This window comes from Symphalangus syndactylus, chromosome 5 (genome assembly GCF_028878055.3).
Source record: "Symphalangus syndactylus isolate Jambi chromosome 5, NHGRI_mSymSyn1-v2.1_pri, whole genome shotgun sequence".
In the NCBI taxonomy this organism is placed as follows: Eukaryota; Metazoa; Chordata; class Mammalia; order Primates; family Hylobatidae; genus Symphalangus; species Symphalangus syndactylus.
In genome coordinates this window covers 25,379,349-25,392,608 of record NC_072427.2, presented here as the reverse complement: position 1 = coordinate 25,392,608, position 13,260 = coordinate 25,379,349, and the positions used below count along the sequence as shown (strand labels likewise).

Below are 13,260 nucleotides of genomic sequence, written 5' to 3'. Positions count from 1 at the left end.
ACAAGGTAGGGCAGATAGTTTCTTTATGGCTAGTTTTCACACAGAAAGGCAGAGGGAAAGTTAGAGTGATATCTTTAAGTTTTATGTCTGGCTTTGGGGAAAAAGGCTTCTGGCTTCCATGCCTTGCCCTGGGGCAGAGGGATTCTAGTGTCTGTGTCTAGCCTCAGGGGAGAATGGCACTAAGAGACAGGAGGGCAAGAGAAGATCAGATAAATGAATTTTTCTTCTGAGGATGCTTCTGAGGCCTTCATTTTGGGATATTGTTGACTGAGTCCCAACATTTATGATTTTACAAGATTTCCTGAACAGGAAGTGCTCCTTTTTCTCCAGTTCACAGTGTCACACTGGGCATCTATGGACTTGAGAATAACAGAATTGCCTTTGCTGCATGGATTTTCTTATGCACGTTTGCCATTAATCTTCACGTAGTCAAACAGTAGCATGTGGCTACACCTAGAAACTTGAAGCCGGGAGCAAAGTCCAGAGTGACAAAGCCAGAGAAGAGAGACCTAGGAAAGAAAGTATTTGTGTGAAGGTGTGAGTGTGAGCTCATCTGTGCTTTTTTGTCGGGGAGGCAGAGCGTTAGTAGGACTCAGAGGTGCCCAGAGGGGTCAAAGGAGTGGGGACAGAGAGCAAGGGATGGAGTGAGAGATCAAGAGAAAATCGGCAAGTGAGTGGAGGAAGAGGGGACAGGTAGACTGGGAGAGGGAGTGGGGAGCAGAGGAGAGGCAGGGAACAGGGAGTGGAAGAGAGAAGGAAAAGGAGAGGGGATGTCCAGGAGCAGGATAATAGATTGAAACAAGGATAAAGCCAGGAGCTCGGGTTAAGATAGGTAAGAAGTGGTACTTTCATGGAAGTTTTTCCTGAATCTTTCTGAGGTCCTGGGTGCAGGGTGGGTGGGAGATGGATACAACAGGGGGGCTGTTTGAGGCCACCTTCTCCTTTTATGTATTCCAACTCCTGCTCCTGAGAGGCAGCACCTGGATCCTTACCTGCGGGCAAACCACTGGGACATCTGGGGTCACTCTCCCCTCCTGCCCATTGTCGCCTGTACTACTCTCCACGCTCACTGAAGCCCAGTTTCCAGGGAGCCCCCCAATCCCTTAGTGTCTGCAGATACAGCCAACAACCAGCACTGCCATTGGGCCACCTGGTCACACACCTCCTGCCCTCTGCCTGCCCTCATCCTTTACTCAGCCAGGACACCCCATCGCCGCCTCCATAGGTGCCACCTCTGCCCGAGGTTCTCTTTCCCTCTTGGAGTGATGGAGGCTGGCAGTACAGAGTACCCTTCCCTTTAAGTTTTGTTTCTCACTTTTGAAGAACCCTGAGCCTCCAGGATTGCGGGCATAGTAACTTCCTCCTGAGAAGAGCCGTTAGTGGGTCAGTCCCTGCTTCAGAAGCAGCAAGGTCCGTTGCTGCAGAGCAGAGGCTGCCCCGGCCTTTGAACTGGCTTCCTTTCATCCTGGGCCCTGGTCCTCCCTTTCCCACCCCTTCCCATAGAACCATTTGCCTCCCAGTCCAAACAGCTGCCCCCTCCCATGCACACTGCTGACCCCACAGCCCCCTCGCATTCCTCTGGCTCAGAGGCCAGGTTCCCTCCCTCCCTCTGTCCACAGAAGCAGGCAGTACTAAGGATATGCTGTCCAAGGCCATTACCGGCTTAGAAGTGGGAGGTGTGTGGGCTTCAGAGACAGCTTTGAAATGGTGGTAGATCGCTTGGCACTGATTTTGCACCTGAATAATTGAGAACCTTGTGTGTGCCTCTTAGGGCAGCACTCAGAGCAAAATTTATCCATTCATTGACTCATTTATTCATCCGTGTCAAAAATATGTGTTGATGGCAAAAGGAATTTGAGGAGATATGGGCAAAAAAAGGAAAAAAATGTGTTGAATGGCTAGTGCGTCCCAGCTACGATGCCATGCACATGTGCAATTGTGAGCACATTGTCTTCAGCTAACTGCACCGGAAGCCTCCACTTCCTACAGCCCAAGTCATCCCCTCCTTCATCCTTTCCCCTCCCTGTGCAGCTCCCCTCCTTATTCAGCTTTCCCCCACCACCTTTACCTACAGACTCAGGGATGGGCCCCTTCATCTGGATTGATGCTTCATCAGCCTGGGTGGGGCAGCAGTAGGTGAAGTCTCAACATCTTACGAGGTCTGGACTCTGATCTTGCTGAGTTTCAGGATGCTGGCAGGTAAAGCAGCTGGGATCTGAGCAGTCACCAAGGCTTCCGGGAACGCCATTCTGTGGGGCCCACTCAATCTCAAAAAAGGCGACAAGGAAAGCATGGCCATCACTGAAGGGTGTGGTGATTCCATACCACAAATGAATAGACACTGCTTCCTGACCTCGGGGAGTTCCTCCTACCTGGGGAAACAGAAACACACAGCAAGTGAGGGATTGTAACTGTATTGTGTTGCTTCACCACATCCATCCAGGTGTCCTCATCGTGGTGCCACCTCCATAGGTTTGAGTTAAATGTACAGGAAGTGCAGATTGCTGTCCACTGTCTAAATTAGGAGTGATACTCCCAGGACACCCACATCCTCCAGATGATTAACCATCTGGTATCCTGGTGGGGGCTGTGTTTGCCTCATGACCTGTGTGGGCCCTGGCACCAGGAAGGATGGTAGCTGCTCTCATTGTGTCTGGACAACAATCAGTACACGTGGAGAAGGGGCACACGTCCCTGCTTATGTGGACAGTCTTCATTTGTGCCTGGGATTTTCACGTCTCTGCATGCTATCTGGTTTAGTATTTGTCCCACTCTCCTTCAAAGGTGTGGGTTTTGCATGATAATTGAGAAGGCCAGGGTATCTGTGAGCCCAGTGGGCAAGACTCAAGCTTGACTCACCTTGTCTTCCTGGTTAAACAGTGTTTAGAATCCACCAACTTATTGCCTCCTCCAGAGCCTTCTGCACCTGTCCCACTGATTGTCTCTCCTGGTTTGTGCTGTTTGGCACCTCTGGTTCCCAGAGCTCTCTGGATTTACCTGCTGTGTCACTTTTCACACAGCTCGTCCCTGGCTGTTTGCTGGTGCTTCTTCTCCTTTCTTGATGGGTTCCATCTTTCCTTTCTGTATGTTCAGGGCCTTGTACTGTCCCGTGGAGTAACCTCAGTCCACCCTTTGTGGAGAGAAGTGGGCCTTCACTCCTCATTGCTTCCAGCATCAAGAAGTCACGAGGTTGCGAAGGGAGTCACAGGAGGAACTGCACACTTGTCAGGCCACTGTTACCTCTTGCCCCGACTTCAGAGCTGGTGGCAGTGTCTCCCCCACCTTGAATAACTCATCTTTTAATATTTTCTTTGCCAGAGTCTCACCCTCTCCCTCTCTTAGCCCATTTTTGTCTCCTCTCCTCTTTTGTGGCCTCATCTCCCCAGTGTTTACTCTTTCCTGAGTATTTCAGATTGTTGACTGTGCACATTTACTACTACACTAATCAGAAAACCCTGAATATGATCACACCCAGGACACGGTGATAATGATGCTTCTTTCAGTGTTGCCGTGCGGATTTATGAGCCTGCTCAGGGCCTGCCACCTCTTTGAAACTCAGTAGCTATTTCAGTCTTGAATTCTGCCTTTTCCCCCTTTCATCACCTCGTCCCATCCCTGTAGGGAAGTTTGCTCAGCTGGAGGTGGCTACACCATTTCACAACTGCTGGCTTCTGTTCCCCTCCCTCAGCTCTGTGTTCCCAGTTCCCACGCAGCCTGCCCACAGAGCCGAGCATTTCACTTACCTTCGATTACTTCACTTGCATTGCTTCCTGATCATAAGAGTATTATATTCTAAGTTTTTTAAACACAGAGATAATATAAAATAAGTGGGCAGTAAAAATCCTATGTAGTCTTACCATTCGATTATTAGCTTTGTTCCTTTTTTTAATGTATTTACCTACACACACACACACACACACACATACACACACACACAATCTCTTTCTCTGTCTGGATGTACACATATTAGAGGTGCGTTGAGTTAATTCAGTTTTCCTTAATGCTGAATGGCCGAGCATCTATGTTTGGCTGTGATCGAGGCTGACGCTGAATCATTGAATGAAAACATGACATTCTAACAAAAATAGGTATTGTTCTTATGTTATTTTTATTTTTTATGTATTAGGATTCCTCACATTGTAAAGTTAAACTCTAAGTCAGAAACAGTTGTATCTGGACCTTGCCCACTGCTAGATACTCCTGTGCTTACCATGCTGCAATTTATGATACTAAATATAGACATTTGTTTGCAACTGAGTTTGTTGGAGGAATGAACTACATTGGTTTTGTTAATTATGTCTGCATTGGTGATGATTTACTACAGATGTTATGGTGTGATATGGGAGGTTTTTTCCCTTGTGAATTTTTGACGTGGCACAGTTGATAAAGTTGGCAATTAATTTGTCCTTATAAGGATATGAAGGATTCCAAATAAGACTTTTTCTTGAAAGATGCATGGTCTAAACAGAAACAGGTAGAAAAATTTAAAATCCTAAAGATGGTTTATTGTTGTGAAGGCCAGCATACTAAACAATTGCACAAAGACATAATTTATAATATATACTAATCGTCTATTTTATTGTTTTATAGTAGTATTTATGGTTCTGTACATATCTTGGCTCAGAAAGAGTATGACAGTCTTTGTAAAAGTAGCAAGCGTGTTGCTTCTTTTTTTTTTTTTTTTTTTTTTGAGACGGAGTCTCACACTGTCACCTGGGCTGCAGTGCAGTGGTACAATCTCGGCCCACTACAACCTCCGCCTGCTGGGTTCATGTGATTCTCCTGCCTCAGCCTCCCGAGTAGCTGGGATTATAGGCATGCGCCACCACGCCTGGCTAATTTTTTGTATTTTTAGTAGAGACAGGGTTTCACTGTGTTGGCCAGACTGGTCTCGAACTCCTGACCTTGTGATCCGCCCACCTCGGCCTCCCAAAGTGTTGTCTCTTAATATTTGTATTATTTCCTCACTTCCTATTAAATGTAACTATTTGTTAGGGTTCTTGATAATTGATTTGCACATAAATTTTGCATATAAAATTAATAACTTTTACCATATGGTCAAAGATTATTGCACATTTCATTCTTGCAATAATATTTATATTTATACACCATCTGACTGGGAGAGTTCAAAATACATCATATATACAAGGAGCTTTTTAATCTGAGTACATCTAGAATGCAGATTTACATTTGAAAGTGAATATGCAGACTTGAACAATAAGTCATGTGGCATGCCTTATTTGTAGTATTGATGTAGTTATGCTGTAGATGTAGAGATGGTGGTGACCTGAGTATCGTAAGCTCATTGATCATGCACAAGTTCAGGGATGCCAGAAATGATCTTGCAATAGGTATTCGACTGTTTGTCCTTTCAAAGGCCAAGGCATTCATTTAGAAGACATGGCCAAATAATAGGCTTTGGGCAAATAGTGTAGCTGAAGCTGAACTTTGATGGATCCCTGATAAATATGTTTGCATATGTGATTTTGTATCCTGCTCCATTAACTTACTCTTAGCATTTTCCTATAACATTATCTTTGAAATCATGATATTTAAAGGCTGAGTAATTTTTATCTTGGAGTATTCCATAATTTATGAGCTTTTCTCTTTATGTCAGACTTGTTAGTTCATTTGGTTTCTGCTCAACTTCTAACTGCCTTTGGACAGTCAACATGCATCTTGGTCATTCATTTTTTTCCCCTACCTTTCATATCCTCAGCCACTGTGAAGAGGCCTCTGCAGTCATTGAGAACTGGCCTCTTCCCTTTTATACAGGAAGGTCCCTCAGGTATCTGAAGACAGTTTTATCCCTCCTTCTGCCTCAAGGACTCTCCAGGCTGACAAGTTGTGTCTCACCGCCAGATCCTCCTCAGTGAACCCTTCATCATCCCATGGTTCTTTCTGGTGTTTTTGAATGTGGAGAATTAGAGCGTTGTGCCCTCCTGCACACTCTCCCACCAGCAACCCATGCCTTGCACTTTCTCCTGCAGGGTCTGTCTTGCTGCACGGGGCTTCTGATTCCCTAGACTCTGGCCCTAGCAGGCCAGAGTCTAGGTTTTGGCTGAGACTCCTTCTAAGACCTCATTAGGGACATTCAGTCCACTGGTGGACACCAAGCCTTCCAACCCAGATGTTCTGGGCTGGCTTCTGTGTGATTGATGACACACACTTTCTTCTGATGGTCTGCAGCTTTTAGGTTTGACTCAAGCATGAGACAAGTCATGGGTGGATGTCTCATTGCAATTAGACCTGTGGGCTCGTCTCACACAGAGTGGGGGCAGGTTGAATGGGTCACTCATCCTTGTTATCTTGCTCCAGAATCATAACCTTGACAGCAGCCTCTCCACTTTTCTTTCATTGGAATTACTGGTTACCCATCTTCTTGCTGGGTCTGCTTTATTTTTACTCATTTTACAAATTTCAGCACAGAGATTATAGGACTTTAGCCCACGGGGTGGAGAAGGAAGCTGGAGTTGGTGGGTTCGGACACTAGTGGGAACATGGGGAGTGACACCATAGTGTGCTGTAGTGCAGTGCCCCTGTTCCAGAGGAGAGCCAGAGCTCTACCTGAGCCAGCACTGTTAGCTGAGGTGGGAGGGCATCTCCCCGGGCTGCCTTGGGACTGGTTTCAATTCCCTAATGCCAAAACCTGCCTGCCTGCTAGACGGGGCTCAGGCAGGCATCCAGGGCTCAGCATCCAGGCTGGAAGTACCAGTCAGAGGAGATAGGACCTGGCTTCTTCTTGCTTTCCCGGGTCCAGTGGCCATTCTCTTCTCTATTGCAGAGACCCTGGCCCAGCCTGCCGATCAGAAAAGAATGTCTTACAGAGGATCTTACAGCTGGTTAAAGCCAAGCATGGATCTGCAGTCAGAGTCCTCTGATTCTCAGTCTAATGATTTTTCTGTACATTGTGCTATTAAAATGCTACCCCATGGAGGTCCTTTGGGAATCATGTGCCCTGTCTTCATTCCAGAAGTAAGAGGGACCCTCCCTTGCTTGCACTTCAAGAAAAATCCTTTATTATCTCTCACTAAAATGTTTGGATAAGAATCTAGATTTTTCAAATGTGCATTTATTATGGTTGCACAGGAAATCCAAGTAACCGATTTTTCAGAATCTAAGCAGTTAATGCTAGAAATTTTGCTGCAAATAAATTGATCAGTATGCAAGACAGTTGTCACGGCTGAATCATGGTCCACAGTTAAGGTAAACAGATCTGTGATGACATTTTCTGAGCAGAATACAAATGCAGCTACATTTCCTCCCAGAGGTTTCTGACATTTCTTCTACACGGATAACAGATTCTCCTAAGAAGGTGTTGGTCACAAGGAAGAAAGATCTTTGTTTAATCCCTCTGAAAAGGTAGGGCTGTGATATTTGATGTGGTTTCTGTGAAGAGAATTGTTCTAAGAGAGATGAATATTGAGAAGAGCGTTTTTCTTTGGTTAGTTGCCTGCCGTCATCCCCCTCCCACCCATGGAAAGAGCCTTTTGGTTTTTCATTTATTTGAACGGCCATTAAAATGTTGTATGTTGTCATGTTGTGAAAGTTTGCATGTAATTAATTTTTTCCCAATGTAAAGATCGGGGGTATTTTTCCTACTTGGATTCACATGAAATGTGGGGAGAACAAGATGTCTTTTTTTCCATTTCCTCCTGTTCCTTTCATCTGTAATGCTCTCAAGTTCCACATTTTTCCCAGGTTTTCGCTGCCTACACTGTATTATAGGAATTCTACACAGTATGTCTGCATCTGAAATGTGAATAGTCTGTAGCTAGATGCTGCATTATAAGCCAGATATGTTTTCTGTGTTATGGTGAACCTTACAAAATCTTTAGCTTGTACTGATTTTTAAATGAGCTCCAAACCTCATTCCAACTTTGTCTAAGAGCAGACAGTCATTTCCCCTCTGTGTGTAATGGGAAACAATTTCCTGAGGGGATATTTGCATTTGGAGTCAGACTGCTGCGAATACAGATATTTCTGTCTATTTGTGCGTTTGCCATCGGTTATGAGCAGGGATCCTGAGCAGAGATCTAGACAAGAGCATTGCATTTGAGTTGGGGAATAACTCTCGATCTGTAGGGAGTTGCAGTTGGGATAAAAGACCAGAAATCTCCAGGGACTGGAAATGAACAAGAAAGCATACCCCTCAGAGGGGGCTAAATGAATCTGCTCAGAAATTCTGGAGCACTCAAAGGAACTCTTTTAGGAAAAGGCATCTTTCCTATCGTACTTCGTTCCTCCCAGAGCATTTTTTGCAGTCCATTGCCAGGTTAGCATAGGGGTGGTGTCCTCCAGGAAGCCTTCTCAGATCTTCCCAGCCTTCCCCACCACATGGTATCCAGCATCCCTCACAACATGCATTTCTCAGTGAGAAATTACTGGGCTCTGTGCCTCCATCACACTCAAGACTGAACTTGTCAGAGGCAGGATTGGGTCTTTTAATCTCTGACCATCGTTCAGCTTCTAGCACAGCCCCTGGCTCAAAAGAAGAGCTTTGCAAATGCTGCTTTTAATTGAAACAGAGACCACTTCCTCACAGCAACCTCTGCAAAGGGAAATAATGTCCTGATGAACTCCATGTCTTAGTTGAGGAGAAACTGAGGCAAATAGTGATGAAGCCAGAGCTAGAAGTAGGCTGCTACTGAATGTGTGGCCCCCTGAATCAATGAACCGAGGAATGCATGAGCACTTGTACCTCTACTTTGCTGTGAAAGTCCTCCTGTATTGAGCATGTGTGGCATGGTAGTTGTAAATATGCAACCGGCCCAATCATATTTTTCTTCTGTCTCTAGAATTTTTTTGCCCCATACAGTGTAGGAGGATCAGGTGACCAAGGCTTTTTAGAATTTTCCCTTTTTGGGATCTGACGCCGACACACTATTTTGAGGCAGTGACATCATTTCTTTCCTCTGGCGTGCCCTCCTTGCGGCTCCATCATTCAGGCCTTGCCATCTCTCACCTGGACTGCTGTGACCTTCATTCATTCCCAGGAGAAGTCCAGGTACAGTAAGAATGAATCACCAGGGACCAGGTAGGGTAGGGGTTGTTCAGAGACAGGCCTCCTTGAGGAGTGATATTTGAGCAAAATCTAAATGACTGTAAGGAATTAATGAGGTGAAGAGAGGGAGGAGAGCTTTCTTGCCAGAGGACATAGCATATGCAAAGGTCCTGGGGTCGGAACAGAACATAGTGTGTTCAAGAAACTGATAAGGCAGCGTGGCTGGAGCCAGAGTGGTAGGCTGGAGAGGTGGGCAGTGGCCTGACCACACAGGAACAAGCTGATCATGGCAGGGAACTCCAGGTTTGGGCTAAGAGGAAAGAAAATGTGTTAGAGGACAGAGGCAAGGGCTGGCCTTGTCTGATGTGGCTTCCGAGTGCGGAATGAGTGGGAAGGGCAAGAGTGGATGCAGGAAGGTCAAGGGCATCCTGAGGCAGACCAGCAGCAGAGCCCAGAAGATGGAGAGACCTCTCGGAGGTAGCAGCAGGGCTTGCTATTGGATTGGAGAAGCAGCAGCGGAGGCAGCGCTGCTGCCAGGCACCTGGATGAGATCACCTAGGAGGACACATAGGATAGGAGTCTGCACAAGATGCCCTGAGGTCTGGAAGAGGAGGAAGAACAGGCAGAGGAGGCCTAGGAAGAGGGGCCTGAGGCAGGAGGTGAAGGACGTGGGCCTGGAAAACCAGGCGAAAATGCTTGAGACAGAGCGGGGGCCACATCCCCATAGAAGGTCAGGGGCAGAAGAGCCACTGTTTGCCTTCACAAGAGTGGCCTTGTGATGATGGCAGCTCTCTAGTGGGGTGACAGATGACTCTGACTAAAGAAGGTTGAAGGAAGCATGGGAGGCGAGGAACCGGCAAGGGGAAGCAGCTCTTTGGTGGTTTTGCTTCATGAAGGGGAGCGGATTACTTTGCCGCAATTCCAAACTTTTCCTTGTGTAATGGAAAATTCGGCCTTGGCTTTTGAGATTGATTTGAATTTTGATGTGTGTTATAGAATGCGTTCATGTTTCTATGCTGCACCAGACGCCTTTTCTAAATGCGGCAAACCCTCAGCTGCATGGGGAAATTGAGGTGAGGGTCCCGTTCTTCACACCCGTTTCAGATGAGCTCCTTGCCAGGCGCTGCGTGGGCTACCTGTGGCGAACTGGAAGCAAGAGGGATGGATGACTTGTCCAGGATCCGTGGGTTTCCTTCCTAAGGGTGTGTAGGGCTGTGGGGTCCCAGGGCTGTGACAAATGCAGGGGCACACTTCCCCACTCAGGTGAAGCTCTTACCATCAGCGAGGAGGAGGCTGTTCCCTGTCAGGTCCGGGGTGGGCAGTGTGTGTGGTTTGTGTGTATGTGGGCAGTGTGTGTGGTTTGTGTGTATGTGGGGTGTGTGTGTGTGTGTGTGTGGTGTGAGAGAGGTGTCTGTGGTATGTGTATGAGTAGTGTGAAGTGTGTTTGTGGTGTGTGTGTGGTGTGTATGTTGGTTTGGGTGGTTTGTGTGGTGAGATTTATGTGAGTGGTGCATGTGTGTGGTGTATGCATGGTGTGTTTATTGATGTGAATGGTGTGTGCATGTGTGGTTTGTGTTGTGTGTGGTGTGTGTATATGAGTGGTGTGTGAGCAATGTGTGTTGTGTTTGCAAGTGATGTGTGATGTGTGTGAGTGGTGTGTGTGTAGGTGCGTCGATGTGAGTGGTGTGAGTGGTGTGTGTGTGGTGTGTGAATGCTGTGTAAGTGTTGATGTGAGTGGTGTGAGTGGTGTGTGTGTGGTGTGTCCAAATGGTGTGTGTATGTGAATGGTGTGTATGTGTGTTGTGAGTGGTATATGTGTGGTGTGTGTGAATGGTGTGTATGTGTTGAGTGGTTTGTGTGGTGTGTTGGTGTGAATGCGAATGGTGTCTATGTATGTTGCTGTGAATGGTGGGGGAGTATAGGGTGTGTGAGTGGTGTGTGATGTGTTGGTGTGTGTGAATAGTGTGCATGTGTGTCGATGTGACTGATGTGCATGTGGCATGTGTGAGTGGTGTGTATGTGTGTTGATGTGAGTGGTGTGTGTGGGTGTGTGATATGTGTGAGTGTTGTGTATGTTGATGTGAGTGGTGTGTATGGAGTGTGTGTGGTGTGTGTCAGTGGTGTGTATATGTGTTGATGTGAGTGGTGTATGCGGGGTGTGTGGGGTGTATGAGTGTTGTGTATGTGTGTTGAGAGTGGTGTGGAGGGGTGGGGTGTGTATGAGTGATGTGTATGTGTGTTGATATGGGGTGTGTGCAGGTGTTGTGTATATGTGTTGAGAGTGGCGTGGGGATGTGTGGTGTGTGTGAGTGTTGTGTATGTGTGTTGATGTGAGTGGTGTGTGGGGTGTGTGCAGGTGTTGTGTATGTGTGTTGGGAGTGGTGTAAGGGTGTGTGGTGTGTTGAGTGTTGTGTATGTGTGTTGATGAGAGTGGTGTGTGTGTGATGTGTGCAGGTGTGTATGTGTGTTGATGTGAGTGGTGTGTGTGGAGTGTGTGGGGTGTGTGCAGGTGTCATGTATGTGTGTTGATGAGAGTGGTGGGAGTGTGTGTGTTGTGTGTGTGTTGTGTATATGTGTTGATGTGGGTGATGTGTGTGGGGGTGTGTGGTGTGTGTGAGTGGCATGCATGTGTGTTGATGTGGGTGATGTGTGTGGGGGTGTGTGGTGTGTGTGAGTGGTATGTATGTGTGTTAATGTGATGATGTGTGTGTAAGTGTGTGTGATGTGTGTGTTGGTGTTTGAAGCCCTGAGAGGAGGTGGGTGGGAGACAGGATGGAGGAGGCGGATGCAGCATGGACTGGGTGCAGGCTACCAGCTCAGGACTCAGCTCCGCATAGGGAGACCCGAGCGGGGTCTGCACTCCCTCCTGAGATCTGGGTGGGCCTGCTAGCTGGTGTAGAGACAGGACTCTGGGTAGAGGCACCGCTGGAGGTCGGAACAGGTGGAGCACCTCATCTCAGGCTCCCGAGGTTTGCAGCTCCTCCTTCTGTCTCTGGCCACAGCCTCACGTGGGGGAACCTATTACGAGTGGGGTGCTGAGAAGTCCTGAGGGCCTCCTGCCCCCCCTGCCCCTCTGATCTCTCTTGTACTCCTGTGAGTTAGAACCAGAAAAGCAACATTATCGAAGTGACTCAAGTCCTTACCATAGCAAAATGACTCTAAGTGGTGTTAGCATCTCTGTGTGTGTATTTTTATTGAACATTTACATGTGCTTATGCTGTGCCAGGCATCATTCTAAGTGCTTTACAATGATTAGCTTCTTTAATCCTCATAACTCCAGGAGGTGTGTTGCTATCCCCATTTTGCAGATAGAAAACCAAGACACAGAGAGGCTAAGTAATTTGCTCAAGGGTTATATAAAGATCACACGTACATACACGTATAATGTCTGCTTGGAAAGACGTTCTGTTCTAGGGGAAAGTAACAGAGGAGAAGGAACATTTCTTCTGCTAGACGTGACAGATAATTGGCTTTCCTTAATACTCACAATAACCGTGTGATGTAAGTATTTTCCTGATCTTATAGAGGAGGAGACTGAAGCTTAGTGAGGTTCAATAGCTTGCTCACAGACCCCATGGCTAGATGGAGTGACCCCAAAGCATGAACATGTCCTACGTGCCATACAACTTTCATCTGGGCCTGTGATTGAGAATCGTGGCCTTAGCATGTCTCTTGCCACCCTGGGGAAGGATCTGCCCAGCCACCTGGCCTCTGCCTGGGCACCACAAGGGACAGGGACCCCACAGTGCGTGGCCAAACACGTAAGAGCCTGCTCTGCCCTTCACTAGCCATGTCACAGGGTACAGGGCTGACTGGTCCCTGCCGAGTTTCCTAATCTGTAAAATGGGATGAATTTCCATTTACCTTATAGGGTGGATGTAAAGCTTGTGCAAAGAAGATGGGAGTGCTGGGAACACAGTCAGTACCCAACATAAATCTTAGTTTAGGTAAAATTTTATCATTGTTCTTAGGCCAATCCGTCCCATTATTGAACACTTACTATTTAAAAAGGGCTTCCCCTTCCTCTGTCTCTGTCTCGTTCATTCATTGCTTCTAGTTCTCACCAGTTATATATACTTTCTCCTGTGTCTTCCACATGAAACCCTTTAAAAAGCATTATTCTATTTGTGATCACTCAATTGACATATCATTAAATTAACACATGCATTGGGAAAAAACTAGAATATTCAAAAAAACAAGAATGGCTTTTAGGATAAAATAAAACCCACCTATAATTCTCACAACAGAAATAGCCA

At 46.7% G+C, this 13,260-nt stretch overlaps 1 protein-coding gene and 1 pseudogene across 7 annotated transcripts in view; one reads left to right on the top strand and one right to left on the bottom strand.

Annotated features, from left to right (window-relative positions):
* The window catches only part of ARNT2 (aryl hydrocarbon receptor nuclear translocator 2), a 200,999-nt gene that overhangs the window by 31,445 nt on the left and 156,294 nt on the right, over positions 1-13,260 (top strand). Inside the window, exon 1 of one of the 7 annotated variants that reach the window (XM_055277478.2) lies at positions 7,101-7,362. The exons of 5 other annotated variants lie outside the window; for them this stretch is intronic. The gene's annotated coding sequence lies outside the window, so the exon portion shown is untranslated. Of the gene's footprint in view, positions 1-7,100; positions 7,363-8,810; positions 9,008-13,260 lie in introns of those variants that run through there. One more of the 7 variants, XM_055277479.2, reaches the window with a different exon arrangement.
* LOC129482162 (uncharacterized histidine-rich protein DDB_G0274557-like) lies at positions 1,631-11,496 on the bottom strand (annotated as a pseudogene).